We start from the raw sequence: 16,689 nt of genomic DNA on the forward strand, positions 1-16,689 counted from the left end.
ATATATATATAGTTGTTTGAAAGCCAAGGATTCATTTTATCTTGAAATAGTATTTTGTACTAATCAATTAAAGGCACTGGAAATTGAAGGTCAGTCAATTTTTTACTACTTTGTGTGAACAAAGGAAAAATTAACATGGGGCTCTGACCTAATCAAAGCCGTATGTTGTTTTTTAAAACATACATTGTTAGGATCCTAATTATCTTTATTTGTGTTAGTTTAGTTAAGTAAACAGATGAAACATTTCTGATCCAGATGTGACAATCTCAGTGCTGTCATTTACCTTTCAAGGATCATAGAATTTTTGCTTTTAACACATTCCCTCGAGTACCTACATGTTTTCATTATAAACCAGTAGTTGAGAAAACATGTCAGATGCTAAATAGAAAATCCACCATACAAGAAACATGGGGAAATGTAGCAACTGTTTTGGAAGAAAATGTCTTGAAGTCAACTTACATAAAATCTTAAATGATTTGCCAATGAATTTTAATTAGCATTTACATTGCACACAACTTCAAATGCTAAACAGTTTCTGCTTAACTACTGTAAGACTGAAATGATTTTTGTCAACTATGCTTAAATTCTTAAGCCAAAATGTCTATGTTCTATAATAAAAAAGTTCAGTGATAGAGCTGTAAAAATTTTAATAACAATTTAAATTATAAAATAAAAGTTTACAATCTAAATGATTAGACTGTTTTAATCCTTTATACACTATATGAAATCTCATATAGAATATAGAAGACTGAAGATAATAACTTTTATATGAATATTCATTCAATATACTCAATGTCCAGTACACTGAAGACATAGAAACTCTCAAAAAGACTCACACTCACTAGAGGAGATAAAAATTAAAGTTTTAGGGTGATTGTATAAAGATGAAAATAACTCAAATTGAATTTTATGTAAATTTTCCTTGTCTTCAACAATTATTCTTAAGTATCAAAAAAATTCATTATATTACATAAACAATATAACCAATAAAAGTGATATAAGAAAGACAGATAATGAAGACAACTGACCCAATAAATATTTGTTGTTGAGTTTTTGTTAAGTACCATTGAGTCGGTTCCAACTCACAGAGACTCTCTATAGGGTTTCCAAGAAGCAGCTGGTGAGTTTGAAGGTCCGACCTTCAGATTCAAACCAAACTTGTGGTCTAGTGCATTATCCTGCAGCACCACACCAGGACTCCTGTAAATGCTTTATGTCTAAATACGTAATAGTATACTGAGCAAATAACCTGAGAAGCTGGGTTCTATGAAGAGAAACGTGGCATCAGGATTGGAGGAAGACTCATTAACAACCTGTGATATGCAGGTGATACAACCTTGCTTGCTGAAAGTGAAGAAGACTTAAAATATTTACTGATGAAGATCAAAAAGCACAGCCTTTGGTGTGGATTACATCTCAATGTAAAGAAAACAAAAATCCTCACCACTGGACCAATAAACAACATTCTTATCAATGGAGAAAAGATTGACGCTGTCAAGGACTTCATCCTTCTTGAATCAACTATCAACAATCATGGAAGCAGCAGTCAAGAAATCAAAATGACGTATGGCATTAGGCAAATCTGCTGCACAAGACCTTTTGAAAGTGTTGAAGAGCGAAGACGTCAGCTTGAAGACTAAGGTACGCCTTACCCAAGCCATGGTATTTTCAATAACCTCATATGCTTGTGAAAACTGGACAATGAATAAGGAAGACCATAGAAGAATTGATGCTTTTGAGTTATGGTGTTGGAGGAGAATATTGAAAGTGCCATTGGCTACCAAAAGAACCAACACATTTGTATTAGAAGAAGGGCAACCAGAGTGCTCCTTGGAGGCCAGGATGACCAAACTTCGTCTCTCATACTTAGGACATATTGTCAGGAGGGACCAGTTGCTGGAGAAGGATAACATGTTTGGTAAGGTGAAGGGTCAGAGAAAAAGAAGAAGACCCCCAATGAGATGGATTGGCAAAATGGCAGCATCAATGGACTCAAGCAAGACACAGATAGTGAGGTTGGCCCAGGATCAGGCAGTGTTTCGTTCTGCTGTGCATAAGGTCGCTATGGGTCTGTAGCAACTCAATGGCACCTAACAACAACAACAATTCTTGTATGACTGCACACAACATATTTCTGCACAATAAAATTATAAAATTTTCATGTTCTACTTTCCTAAATGTATATTTGCAAACATATCCTTTCCCAGAATTGTTCAATTAAATAGTATTTCCAATTAAAGAGCTAATGTATTTATGAATACTCATTTTTCCACATCCATTTATTTAATAAAGGCTCCTGGCGTGGCACTATGGGTTAATGCGCCAGACTGCAAAGCCATTTGAACTGCAGGGTCGGTGGTTCAAACTCACCAGCTGCTCCTTGGAAATCCTATACAGGGTCACTATGAGTCAGAATCGACTCAACAGCACTTAACAACAACAACAAAGTTGGCTAGGCTAGAACAAAAACTAAAATTATGATGCTATTATTTTGAACTCTCCAACCTTTAATTTGCAAACAGGTAATTACATGAAAAAGTATTAAATGTACTAAAAAAATAGTTGGAAAACAACAAATATATCATGTAGGAATTGTTAATTAGTGTAATGGTCACTAAAAACAACAATAAGTATGTGGCTCTATTGTTGGTGTTAAATGCCATGGAGTTAGTTCCTACTCATAGCTATCCTGTATAGCATTTCCAAGGCTTTAAATCTTTGCAGGAGCAGAAAGCTTCACCTTTCTCCCACAGAGTGGCTGGTCATCTTGATCCACGGCCCTTGTGGTTCACAGTACAGTGCTTATTGTATGGAGCCACCGCACTCCCATGAATATATAATCATTTTTCAAATGTTTTAACTTCACTTAATTACTGAAGTGGTCATTTAACAATGTATCTTTTTATTCACTGAATCCAGTGAAGGTTTACAGACAAAATCATAAGTTTTACATTCAATAAATCATACTAGGTTTCATCTCAGTGATTGCAACCTTCTCCATGCAGCCGCAGGCGTTCCACTTCCTCTCTGTGATTACCCAGATACAAATATCCTCTTTCAAACTCTTATATATTTGTGAGATATATAAGTATATATGGAGTCCTGGTGTGGCATTGTAGGATGAGCATTGGACCTCAAAGTAAAGTTTGAATCACAAGGTTGGTGGTTCAAACTCACCAGCTGCTCCTCAGAATCCCTATACAAGGTCACTATGAGTTGGAATGGACTCGACTGCACTTAACAACACAAATATATATGTTGTTACCATGTGCCATTTGAACTGACCTTGTGGCCCAGTACTTTATGCCACAACACCACACCAGGATTCATATATACATATATATCCCATTCTTCCTCTCATACCCATTCAGCCTGTGTCTCTGTCTATGTATCTAGACACAGAACACTGTTGTTCCAAGGTTGTGTATACATCACTCTTTACTTCTATTCCCTTTAGCCCTTGCATACCTTCCTGTGTCTTCACCTATCTTCATCATTTTTTCTGCTAACATCACTCTTCTTGTATATTGCCCTATTCCTTCTGTTATATTGCTCTCCCTGTTACCTGCGTTAACATCTACCCTCTAGTCAATTAATTACTTTCTCTTCCCTCTCACCCCTAATAACAATCAAAGAATGCTTCTTTTAGTATGAAAACCTTTTATAATAATAGTATCATACAATATTTATTCGATTGAGATAGACTTATTTCACTCAGTATAATGTCCTCTAGGTTCATCTACGTTATGAGATGTTTTGAAGATCCATCATTATTCATCAGTGTTGCATAGTATTCCATTGTGTGTATATAGCAAATTTGTTTATCCACGCTTCCATTGACGGGCATTTAGGCTGTCTCCATCTTTTTGCTATTGTAAATAGTGCTTCAATGAACATCCAAGTACATATATTTACTCATTTAACAATGTATCCTAATGAATATTACAAATCTATCTTCTGATTAAACATGGATAATACAGAATGACATGATTTCTAATGAAAGATGCAAAAATGCAGTACTATTTCATATTTGCATACACATTATGAAAAAATACTTAAAATATTGATTCCCTCTAAAATATTATCAATATAATTAGAAAGGTATTAATAGCATCATATTGAAATAAATTTCCACAGCCTATCTCCAACAGATTATTAATATAACTACAGTGTGGGCACTGAGTGTTAGTTGCTATCATTTGACATCTGTTGGGTAAACTGTAAAATAAGCAAGAAGTTTTTGTCTATTTCCTTAACCATGATGAGGAAACACCATCATGAAAATATTAAGTCTGTTTTTTGGAAAATCCCTAAGAGTCTATAATGCTGAATGGATTTTAATGAACGGAAGTGTCTCATCATTAAAGTAGAACTTTAGAAAAAAGTCATATTTTGAAATAAATTTTACTATCATAGCAAGTCTTCACAGAAAAAAAATTCTTAAACCTAATGTTTTCAATCCACTTCTTTTTGAATATTATAGTTGCTTAGAAATAGCAGTTCACTAAAAAAAAAAAAAAAAAAAAAGACTCCTAAAAGCATTGACTTTTATATTTCATTCTAACAAAACACTTCTTTATTTACTTATTTTATAGTTAATCTCCATTCTAAATCTGAAAGTATGCTCTCAGTAACAAGTATAATAAAAGAGTGTTGGGATAATGGCACAAGATGATAAAAGCAAGGAAAATGCTCATTTGAGGTTATAATCTCTTTCATATATACCAGCTTTAAGTAGAAATTAAGTAGAATAAGTGTTCCACCCTAAATTACTCAGAGAAACCCTATAGAACAAACATTTATCAAAAGGTGATAGCAAACTTTTCTAGACTGATCTCTGTTGGCAAAGGCTTTCTAATGTGAGCTAAATAACTATAAAATTATATATAAATATATTTTATAGGTAAAACTCCTCACTAACTTCAATTAATAAGAATTTAGAAAATAATCATGAGATTTAGGGTTTTGGGTTGGTTGGTAAGGCAGAGATGTGCTATGTGCTCAGCAAACTTATTTCTCTTTCCTTCTAAACACACAATATTATATTCTCAAGCCTCTCTTGCAATTAGGTTGGGTCATGTGACTGAGTTCAGGCTTATGGAATGAAGTGTTATCCCTCAGGATCAATAAATTTCTTTTCCTCCTTACCCAATGCAGAGCATCCTGTGGGAGACTCTAATGCCCTACAAGATGGCAGAGCCACTATTGATTCATTGAATGACAAAACTGGACTGGCTGGAACAAAACTCCATCCCCATTCTCCATCCTGAATCACATTGGAATGTGAAGTGAGGGAGTATTACATGTCGATAGTAATTCCGTGAGAATTTGAAGAGACTAGAAGATTATTCCATCAATAATGCATCTATTGCTCAAAGTTTAGAATAATAAAGAACTTAAGGGGTAGAAATAAAATCCGGAACTTTAGATAAAGGCAAAAGTAATCATTGTACTGCTCCTAAATACTGAAGGTGATGGGCCTTGGAGTCGGTCTCAACTCGTAGAGCCCTGTATAGGGATTCTGAGGCTGTACATCTTTATGGGAGCAGAAAGCCTCAACTTTCTCCCACGGATAGACTGTAGATTCGAACTGCTGACTTTGCAGTTAGTAGCTCAGCTCATACTCCGCTAAGCTACCAGGGCTCCTATTCCTAAATATGAGAGTAGGACTAAACCAAAGAAATCAAAGCCTCTGTCATCGAGTTGATCCCGACTTATATGGCGACACTTTACAAGAGCTCTTCTTTCTCTCCCGGAACAGCTAGTGGGTTTGAACCACTGACCTTACAGTTAGCAATGCAGTGCTTATCCTACTATAACTTCAAATATTGGTCCCTGTCAGAGTTCCCCCCCCCCCCCAATAATCTTCTAAATATATTTAATCATATTATTCTAATTGATAATGTGGTTGCTGTTAAGTGACGTAGTCAGTTTCGACTCATCGTGACCCCGTATTCGACTCATCGTGACCCTGTATAAGGTTTCCAAGGAGTAGCTGGCAGGTTTGAGCCACCGAACCTGCGGTTAGCAGTCTAGAGCTTATCCTAAAGGATCACACCAGGACTCCATAATTATTGTTTTGAAGTGTTCTTCAAGTCAGTGCTGACTCATAGTGACCCTGTACAGGGTTTACGAAGCTTTTTAAATTTTGCAGAACCAGAAAGTCTCATCTTTCTCCTGCAGAGTGGCTGGTAGACTCAAATTGTGGGCTCGAAATATACACCTTGATGTTCTCAAGTCAGTTCTTATCGTATGGAGCCACTGCATTCCAAAATTATTAATATTAGTGATAAATTCTTAAGTTATTGCTTATCACAGTCTGGGCACAGGGCTAAGTAACTCATGTTAATTTTTCATCTAATATTAAAGTAACCTTTTGAGAAATTATTAATAATATACTTATTCTATAGAGGAAATGGATACTTAGAGAAGTTAAGATGATCTCACAGTGAATTTAGGACTCACAGAATCTTTCTGACTTTGTTATTATGTTTTTATTGTATTGTGGGTAATTTTTGGCTCCAATAAATTGTGTGAACAATGGTTACTTACTTCCAAGAGCCCTAATGAAACAGTGGGTTTAGCATTGGTCTGCTAACTGCAAAGTTGATCATTTGAGCCCACCAACTGGTCCCAGGGAGAAAGATGAGGATATCTACTCCCAAATTATGTACAGCCTCAGAAGGCCTGTGTGGCACAGTTCGATTCTGTCCTGTAAGTTGGATATGAGTGGAAATGGATTCCACTGCAGCCGCTTAGACAGTAGTTAATTTACTTTAGCTGCTATCCTGCCCATGAATAAAATGATGTAATTGTATGTAAATTTTGTTTGTCTCAGGAAGGGCTGACAAAAAGGGCTGACCTTGGCAAATATATAATAGTCCTGGATCTGGCTCTCATGCAGAAAGCCTTAGGTCTTGATTTTGTCAATATACCAAAAGCTGATCCATCTCTCATAGGTAGCTACATAGTAAAGAATTCACTACTGTTTTGCAGGGGCATCACCAGGGTTGGTGTTACCCAGTATAGTTACTCAGGGTATCATTTCTCCATGGACTTCCTCCCATCGTAGATCAGAATCCTTGGCAATGGTTATTATCAATTTTAATCATAGAATAATTTATGATAAATATGGTTATAAATTGCATAAGTGTAATATTTCTTAAATTATATGAATATTGGCTACATTGCTTTATGAATTCTTTCTAATTGATTGACATTGTTAGTTATATTATTAGTAACTGAATGGAAACCTATTTAGTTTTCTCTCCTTTTCCTTAAATTACCACTTTGTTCTCAAACAAGTTATTTGTATAGGTTCACAAATACTAAGTATCGCAATATTGTAGTGAAAATGTCAGAAGATTTGACAAAATCAGCTACTACAAAAACACCAGCAGCAATGAAAGCAACAGCACGTGCTTGTGCGTTCCACTGAAACCTTGTGATTCGAAGCATCATTGTAATTGGGTAATAATGACAGCTCTGACAGGAATGTATTAGAAGGTTCAAAAAACAGATTAGCATAGAGGTTTAGCCTTGTAGATATACTGATACATGTAAACTGGGCTTACTAAAACTGTTTTATTGATGTCACTGACAACAGTGATACTTTTATTTAAAAAATAATAAATTTCTGTTGGAACTCTGTGCACAAATTTTGTAGACAACCATATTGTTATCACTCTTTCTAACAGTGCCACACAGTGCAATCTGCATGCCCTGTACTCCCTTAGTGATGCAATTGTTGTATTGACCTAAAAATCAAATTGTGATTTATTCTAACATAAATAGAAATAACAACAATTAATGCCTTGTTGTGTTGTTGGTAAGTGCCATTGGTTCCAACTCATAGCAACCCTGTATAGGATTTCCAAGGAGCAGCTGGTGTGTTTGAACCACCGACCTTGCAATTCAAACTGACCTTGCAGTCTAACACTTTATTCTGAAGTGCCATGCTAGGACTCCAAGTGCCTGAGACATAATAATTGCTCAATAAAGAATATTATCCACCTTTATGAATAGCATACTTGAACTTCATGTTTGCTAAGAGCATATTTTCTAAGGGCAGAGCTACTTAAGAAACAAAATAATAACTAGAATATTGCTTTAAAAACATGGATTCAGAATGGAGGCATTTTTAATTAACAGAGTGTTTAAAAGCATCAAGTTTAAATATCCTAATATAACTTCTCAATAGGAATGGTCTCGGCATTGGGAATGAAGTCCACTCCCTCTCTGAACCATATTTGGAAAGACATTAACTATGTTGATTCTGACTTTCCTTTATCTGTGCTTTCATAGCAAATATTCTTTTAGTGAATATGCTAATACCTTCAATTAATTTAAGTCAGGTTCTACTGCATAGGTGTTAGTCTGTTCTTTTATAAGATATCTTTGTCCTGATTATTTTATGTCAATCTTGAAGTTTAATTTTCAAAAGACAATCTCGTCCTGTGCCCTTTATTTCAAATGTCTCATTGACACCACTTTCATGATAACCTATAGGAACCAACACATATAAGAATTGAAAGAATTAATCTAGGATAAGAAAATACTGAAAAGTCCTCCCTATTTATGAAAAATGAGTCAGAATAAACAATGGCAACTGTTCTCTGTTTCTTTCACTTGGTGTGGCTCTGTGGGTTAATGCGCTGGACTGCGAAGCTCAACGGTCACTCCTCGGAAACCCTATACAGGGTCATTGTGAGTCAGAACTGACTCGATGGCATTTAGCAGCAACAATGTAGAAGCAGTATATCCACAGGATTCAGTTAATTATCTTACCATATCTCTTGATTGCTGGGGTAAAGTCCTTGAAATTTTCCCCAGAAAAGGTAATGGAACCAAATGCCATATTAAGAATTGGAAGGATGTGTGGCCCAGAATAAGTGAAAACTAACATAGAAAGACAGGGAAAGATGGTACTACGCCAGGTACACCTACCAACGAAAAAGCTTGCTTAAACTGTATGCTACCACAGTGCTCTGTACTTCTGGAGCAAAGTCCAGTGTCACAATTCTAATGTTCCTTTCCAACTAGGCAAATGCCAAGTACACTCATTTTCCCACAAACAAATGTGTGGGAGAGACTAAATGCAATAATAAGGCTAATTAACCCACCAGGGTGCTTCAAGACTAGAATAATTCAGTCAGACAGAAACAAACCATTTTTATTCATTTATTACTATCTCTTCTTTATTTGTGGAACCAGAGGATGGGAAGAAGACCAAAAATTCCAGATATTCAACAGACCTGGATGAACTCTGGTTTAACAAGATTCTGGTGGATACTGTAAAGAGAAGTTTCAAAAACATAGAAAGAATGCTGAAGCAACCTTATCTGGAGACACATTATGATCAATAAGGGAATGCCTTTCCTTCACATATGTCTTTCTGCCAGAATCCAGGTATTTTCTTTGAGTTGGAAAACTCAGACTTGGAAATCTTGGGCTGATATTAACACACCGATGAGTAGATATCCTTTGATACAAAATAAGTGATCAAGCCATCAGCCTTCATGATATTTACCAATGAAAAACCACTGAAAATAACAACATAAAAAGACAAAAAAGTAGATGATCAGTACAGTAACACAAAATTTCTTGTGATATAATAGACAAAGATAAGAATTATGTTTACAAGATGCAAACAATTTTTTAAAAAGTATATTAATACTCTATTTGTATATTTTTAAATGTGGGATTATATAGCATGTTAAGTTTACCAATTTTTTTTTATTAGTCATCAAATTTAATTGATAATAAATGGGAGGAAATTCCATCTAAATAAGTATAGATCCATGTCATAAAAAGCGGCTTCAATCTGAGTACTCAAAGTATTTGAGGAAAGTGAAAAAAGGACACATATGAAAAACTTATTGTGTGTAACTGAGCATATGCAAAACCTCTCCCCATTAAAAAAAAAAAAAGAATTTAAAAAAATAATAATGTCAAGTGACTTTTTAGAAGAAAAATATTTATAGAGCCTAAAATTCTAACTATCTGGTTTTATTCAAATTTTAGCAACTGTGGAACTGTAAAATATACAGAAAACCAAACTCACCTGCTATTAAGTGGTTTCACTTGGCTCTGCTTAATGATAGTTTCCTTGAGTCAACAACAAATTCAACCATATCACTGGGGGCGAATCAGAAAAAAAACCATAAAATTCTAAAAGAGAAAAACATGTATGCCATACTAAAAGGATAACAATGTTTAATAAAACACTTAAATAATTACCATCTGTCAGAACTAATGAAAAGGGGGGAAAAAAAGAGAAATAAAAATGTTATTTCATTTCTACTATTACTGAATAATGACTTGGAATACTTCTTCAAAAACTTGTAGTTTTGGACAATGGTTCTTGGTTCGTGCTTTTCCCATCATGGTGTGGCCCTGTAGGATAAACGCTCAACCGCAAGGTTGGTGTGAACCTCAAGGTTGGTGGTTCAGACTTACGAGACACTCCTCGAAAACCCTATACATTGCCGCTATGAGTCGGAACCAACTCCATGGCACGCAATAACAACACCACTAATTTAACGTAGTAGTTACGAATCGGGCTGCTCACCTCAGGGTCAGCTATTCGAAACTACCAGCTGTTCCGCGGAGAAAGACGAGGCTTTCTGTTCCCGTAAAGATTTACAGCCTCGGAAACCCTGTACAGGGTGGTTATGAGTCGGAACCGACTCCACAGCACATAACAACAAGGTAAGTAATAACTTGATGACTGTTAAAACTGTTTAAATTGTTGTTAGTTGCCCTGGGCTCCATCCAACTATTGGTATCCCTATATATTATGTAGAGTAGAACTACACCGTAAGATTTTCAAAGCTGTAACCTTTAGGAAAGCCAGTCATCAGCTCTGTCTTTCTAGGTGTCTCTGGGTGGGTTCAAACTGCCAACCTTCCCGCTAGTAGTTGAGCGCTCATCCATTCACACCACTCAGATACCTTAAACTTTTACTAATACTCTTAAAATAAAAATGACTTTGAAGAAAGAATCTCAAATTCAATTATAATGGAGGAAGACACTTCCATTTTGGAGAATAACTTGTTACTCCTACAGTTATATTTTGGGAGAATGCATTTGACTTTAAAGTCCTGAAATGTTATTATCATGAGGTTATACTTCATGTAACATCATGAAGAGGAAACATCACCCTTCACCAAAAACATATTAGTCACAAAACTGCTGGGAGAAAATGGTCAAAATGCTTAATCTAACTTCAAATTTGGTCAGGGAGTCCATTTCTAAAAGTGGGAATCAAAAGGAATAAAGTGCTAACCAAATTTACAAGCTTTTCTTTAAAATCATAAGACCTACGGTGCCTGTATTTCATTATTTTAGTGGCGCATTTGGTCTGTCTTGTTTCACAAAGATGAAGGCCCAGTCAAGCTTTTACATTCAGTCAGAAAAAGAAAATGCTTTGATACTGTGAATTACCTGTCCTGTTTTACAGGTACCACCTGTATTGCTGGCACACATCTGTGGAAGCACAATATCAGCCAACTGTTAATCAAGGATCACTTCCCTTCAAAGTGACTGATGATCCACTGTTAAAACAGCTTATAAAAATAACTTCTCCTTTGAAAAGGTGCTTCGGGGTTTTTAGACACATCTCACCATTCCTGCTAGCTTAATGCATGTTTGAAAGTTAATTTCTCATTAATATTTAAGGAAGAAGTGGTGGCAGAACAAATTCAGATGATCCATCACATTTTGGAAATAAAATATTATTGGCATTATTTTCATTTCAATTATAAGGAATGATAATGTCCAAGATTGGCTTTTAAAACTGTTAATGAATCCTGGCAATGTGAAAAAGATATGGATTAGGTAGATGTAATGAGATATGATTAAAGGGTGCAGGCACCGAAGGGTGTTGGAGAAATTCTTTTCAGAAAGAGTATAATTAGTGCCTGATAAAAGTACTTAGTAGATAAGATTTTTGAAAAAGAAAGGTTAAGATAAACACATACTTTATGACAAACCTGCTTAATTTTTCCCCTTTGGTTTTCTTACATGCTCAATAATATGTTGAAGTTTCATACATAAATAACATTTGTCGAATACTTGATGCAATTCTACCAGACAATTAGAGTGTTTTAATTGCCAGACACAGAGAGCAGAAAATGTGTTGAAACATCTTATTCCATTTTCAGTGTACATTTCTTTGTTGATTTATGTAATGTAGCTAATAATATGCAACCTACCCTGGTTTTAAACAAACAAATGAACTTCTAAAATGCAAGCTTTCCATAAGTTGCTAAGCAACTCCAAAGGCACATTTTATTAATTGAACAAATAACATTTAAATGACAAATCCTTTAGGATGATTTCTAACTCCATTTTATTGAAAAGCATAAAATTCAGGTAGGTACTCTACTGGATTTCCTATTTATAAGACCTCAGGGCTAGGCAGAGACACTACCATTTTCAGAAATACATGTTTCTTACTAAACAAATGAAACATATCTCCAATAGAAATAATCACTATAGTAGAAGTCAGGTCCTGCCTATGACTCATGAGGTAGAGCTCAAACTCAAGTTTTCTCAACTTCAGCAACACTGAAAATTTGGACCTGAAAATGCTTTGTTGGTGAGGGGTGTGAGGGCTGTTCTGTGCATTATTGCATATATAGCGGTACCCTTGATCTCTGTCTACTAGATGCCAGATGCCTTTAGTGCCCCTCAAGGCTGTTAAAACTAAAAATGTCTCCAGATACCACCAAAAGTCCCAGTTGAGAATCATTGCAACTACATAATAAGATACATTAGATAAGAAAGTATCTTGAGCTTAAATAACAATGAACACATACCTTGAGGTTAGTCATGTAATATCCCCTGATACTACCAATACTGAAAATTAAGGGGTTGTACTATTTTCATTAGTACTGTCTCTTGTTCTATTCAAGACTGACCCTGATGCTCATTCAAATGTAATTTTCCTTGAATAAAAATTAGAAAGAACTTAATGATGGCTCTGTCTGTAGCCATTCCTTAGCAATATCACATCCCCAAACTCTACCAAATCTTGTCTTTTCTTTATCCTTCCATTTCCCCTATGCTCAGTAGCTAGCAGAATCATTTAAAAAATATTAAGTATCAATTTTAATCGTGATATCTTCTGCTCATAGATCTATAGTAGATTTCTATCACCTCTACTATCAAATACAAATTCCTCCACATGGTTTTAAAGGGTTATTACAAATGACCACCAAATTCCTTCTTATTAAATCCCTTTCTCTTTCTCCATTTATGCCACTATTATCCCTTCACTCATAAATACCTTGTGTATTTCAATCTTCATATGTGACATAGAAAGAGCAAATTCATTTGCTCTGTGAAAGTTTTCCTAATTGAGCCTTTCTTTACTTCTTATCAGTATCACAAATCTGCTAAAAGAATGACATACCTGCAAATTGATATGAGGTAATAAATTACTAAATGCTTTCTATATGTCAGACACTGAACAGTGCTTAGTACATGTTATTATCAATTTACATTTACCTTATCTATGCCCAACTAGATTGTAAATTCCCAGAGGTTAGGAACAGTTTTTATTTATATCTGTTGGACACCTTGTAACAATAATGCTAATAAATACTTATACAGTTGATTAGTAGTTATAATCTTTCCAATTACTCTCATGGTTATTTTGTCATTGGCTGTGCATCTTCACTATCTGACAGTGAATGAACATCGGACAGAAAATGCTTTAGAGACTAAGCTGTGAGTTACACAATGCGTGCTCAGTAGAATATGCAATTTAATACACGACTGACTCCAGTCTCACCACCTCTCAAGTCTGTAATTCCTCTCGTACTTACCAAGTACTCATAGCATCATAAGACAAAAGTGATGGTAAAGAACAAGAATTGTTGAATGATGGAAGAAAAGACACAACATAAAAATGGATTAAGTTTGGCAAAGTTTAGCTATAAGATAGCAGGACATCAAATGGAAATTTCATAGTTTCACCAGAAGACATGTTTCTGGACGGCCTTATGTTTCTTAAGGCCTCCAGTGAGCTCTTTCTAGGTAACGTAAAAGGAAGGATTGAGAAAGAAAGCAAAATGGGAAAGGAAAAAAAAAAAATCAACAGAAGAGCTCACAAACCCCCAAATTATAAAACTCGTAGCATTTTACCTCATACACATAAGGAAGGTCAAGAAAATGTTTTCAACTAGTCTTAGAGATTTTCCCATTGTTTGGGAGAATCCCCAGAAAAAACGACACTAAATTGCTTGTAAAAACTATTTATTTATCAATATCTCAGATGAATTGAACAAAGCATTAGACATCACAGGTCAGTTGATTTCTGAAGAAGGCCCACTAAATGCTAGCGCACAGTGTGCCCACAGAATCATTTATTCAAGGGTTCCTTCAACATTTGTTGCATGCCTACTAAACTCAGACTGTGTCCTATGGGAATACAAAGTGGCATAAACTTCAGTTGTTGGTGTGCATTTTTGTAAGGCTCTTCATAAAGGTGCAGACGATCTGAAAAGACATTAAGAGAAACATTTATCTTCCATCTGCCTTTTCTCCTCACCTCGCCGCCCTACCCCCGCCCAAATTTATAGAAATGAAGAACAAATGATGAGGAATGATGAGAGCAGGTAAAGAACCCACCAGCCAACAAGAGATAAAAAATCATTTCTACTGATATCTGTTTGCCCTTAAACTAGGCTAAAAGTGTTGCTGTTGTTGTTATGTGCATTGGCTGTTAGCATTTATGAGGAGACTGGTGGGTTTGAACCCGCGACCTTGAAATTAGCTGTCCAGTTCTTATCCTATAGCATCACACAAAGCCTCGAAGCTAAAGTGTAGGGTCCTGACAAGAGTTGGATGCAGCGAGGCAAAACCCAAGGGAACCAGAAGGCAGGACCACGCGGGTGGGGGAATAAAAAGTCCGTGGGCCGAACTCATCTGGGACAGACACTGTGGCTGCATGAGGATTCTCTGGGGTCTCTTCAACTACAGGGCCCGACCATACAATAGTAGGTAGGCCTTTTACAAAATAGGACTTTGGACCACCAGAAGTTCCTAAGTGTGGCCAGAACCTTGACCGTCCGCGCTCTCCGAGTTTTCTTAAGCGAATCCGCGCCACAACACCCGTGCCGGAAAAGGAACGGGCAACACAGCCTGGAGCCACGCAGGGGTCGCGGAGACCTACCGAGCGATTGCCCAGCGGCGAGCCCACCCATTCCCACCCCCTTTCAGAAGAAGAACGAAGGACTGGAATCCCGGTGGACGGGGAGATAAAAAGCTGGCACTCGGGGACACAGATGGAAGCATCGAAAATATGTCTGGGGAAGGGGGATCGCAGTAAGGTTTCTGTGGGGGTTGCTGTGACTACCCCTCCTTCTTCGAGCTCTGTGCGCTCGGGTGGCGAACGGGGCCGGGAATGAGCTCGGGCCTCTGCGGACGCCCGGGGCTGGGCGGTGCTTAGTGAGCGGCCGGGAAAGGGGAGGAGCAGGGGGAGGAGGCAGCCTCGGGGCTCTTTTCAAATGAAATTATAAAGGATAAGGTTGTCTCCAGGCTTTATCGGGGGTATGGAACAGAAGATAGAAACTTGCACTCTCTGCCTTCCCCCATCCCTTATTAAATTCTGAAACGCTCAGATTGCCCTGGAAATAAATGCCCGAGCCCGAGGAGAGAAGAACCTGTCTTTTCTTCACCCCTTATCTGCCTCTCCACCAATGTCTTTCTTTCCTCCGATAACATAGCCCCTGCCATTACTTTCAATCCCACACACTTCACTGTCCCATCTCAGGAGACCTTTATACATTCCACAAAACGTTACAGAAAGACCCTAGCTCTTCACTTCACTTTCTCAGCATCAGGTGATTGATTGGCTTACAGCAGAATAAGGAAACTGGATAATGAAAATTCACCTTCCAAATCTCTTTTCCGAGGGCGCAGGAAGGAAAATGTTTGAGTTCGTCGGTGGCGGTCAGAGATCTTCAGAACCCTGTTTATAAGATCACCTTTAAGCTTTCCTCAACTTAGTCGTCACTGAGAATTTCATTGTGGGAGGAAATCGTTTTGAGATGATTTTTCATCGTATTAAACATATGCCTCCCACCCCTATTCTCTTTGAATGACCAAATTAAGAATGAAAACTCTGTTAAATTTCCAAAGGTTTAATGACCCAGAGGAGACGCAAGTCCCTTGCCAGAACTGCCTGCCCCCTACCATCCTAGGAATGGGAAGACACTGCGATCAGTTACCAAAGAACTGAGAACCCTAACTACTGATTGTTGACGAGCAGCCGAGAGAGAATGGGAGAGAAAAGTGTTAAAGGGGGGGGGGGGGGCAGGATTTGTGTTCATTTACACATTTCCTGTGCAGAACAAAAAAGTCCCACCATCAGCAAAAGAAGTCTCTTCCTCCAAAATAGCAGCCAAAGAGGGAAAATTAGAATATGCATAAATTCCTTCATTTTCATTTACACAGAGCATGATTTCCGGTAGATTTGTATTTAAACTGCTTGAATAATCCCTATTTCTCAACAGCATTTTACTTAACACCTTCCCAAATTTACCTAAAGAGTATATTGCTCTCCTCACACTATTCTGTTTTAGAGCCTCCCTTTTCCCTATTTTTCAACTGCCAATGATGATTTCATTGATAAGACAGCAACTCTATTTTTCCTCTCCATTGTTTCCTTTTTAAAACTAG

General features: G+C 36.8%; 1 pseudogene; it reads left to right on the top strand.

The window, feature by feature from the left end:
- Positions 1-11,518, top strand: part of LOC102830909 — a 26,791-nt pseudogene extending 15,273 nt beyond the window's left edge.
- The last annotated feature ends 5,171 nt before the right edge of the window (positions 11,519-16,689 follow it).

This window comes from Chrysochloris asiatica, unplaced genomic scaffold, assembly GCF_000296735.1.
Source record: "Chrysochloris asiatica unplaced genomic scaffold, ChrAsi1.0 scaffold00017, whole genome shotgun sequence".
NCBI lineage: Eukaryota > Metazoa > Chordata > Mammalia > Afrosoricida > Chrysochloridae > Chrysochloris > Chrysochloris asiatica.